Source organism: Lactuca sativa, chromosome 6 (genome assembly GCF_002870075.4).
Source record: "Lactuca sativa cultivar Salinas chromosome 6, Lsat_Salinas_v11, whole genome shotgun sequence".
Taxonomy (NCBI): Eukaryota; Viridiplantae; Streptophyta; class Magnoliopsida; order Asterales; family Asteraceae; genus Lactuca; species Lactuca sativa.
In genome coordinates this window covers 122,884,981-122,885,900 of record NC_056628.2, presented here as the reverse complement: position 1 = coordinate 122,885,900, position 920 = coordinate 122,884,981, and positions in this window count along the sequence as shown.

The window sequence follows — 920 nt, the reverse complement described above, 5'->3', positions numbered from 1 at the left end:
TTATTCAATCTATGTAATATTAGAAAACCTTAATGCAAGAAGGATGTTCAAAGCAATGTACTTTGAATATGAGACTTTCGTTCCATAGAGGTTGACCTTCTTTGGAATACTCTGTAATGACTGGTGACAAGGTTTTGGTGACTTTGTGCATAATCATTACAAGAGGAACATTGCATAAAAGTTTAAAATCTAACAGATTTTTTGGTAAATGATAGGAATCGGGGATTCTCACATTTACAATAAGGATTTGGGATTGTGAAATGAGTATCATTGGAATCATGTTCAATTGATCTCCATCACAATGTAAGGATCATAGACAAACATAGTGTGCATACTTGGAGTATGGCATAACTATTGTTTAGAAAACCAAAGTGTACATGCTAGAAGCATGGGACGACTGTTGTTTTTTATTCAAGTCTTAAGTTGATTGTTTGAAACATTATACAATGAATAATGTGTAATCAATATGGTGATAAATAAAAGGTGGTTCTGTTTATATTCAAAAGGGTTCTGAGACCATATTGGATTCGATTATTATTGTGTTTCACTTTGCAAGTTTTGACTTCCAAAATAGCTAGGTTATTCTTTCCGAATGACTAAGTTATTTAAACACTCCACAGTCGTTCATATGTTCGAAGTAGGTATGAATCAAGACTGTCATGAATCGAGTTTGTAGATGGCTGAATGGGTTTAGTCATAGCAATGGTTGCTACAACATTCATGAGTGCTCATAAGTTATGAGTATTGGAATAAACCCACGCTCACTTGAGGTGTCACACTTGGGGCACTAGGCACTCAGGCTTCATGAAGACTTTCTACATCAAAGAGGTATGTATTCTATCTTGTTATATTGATTGTTTTGTATGCTATATTAGGATAATACCTTGGAAGTTCTTATTTGCATGTATAATAGAGAAAAC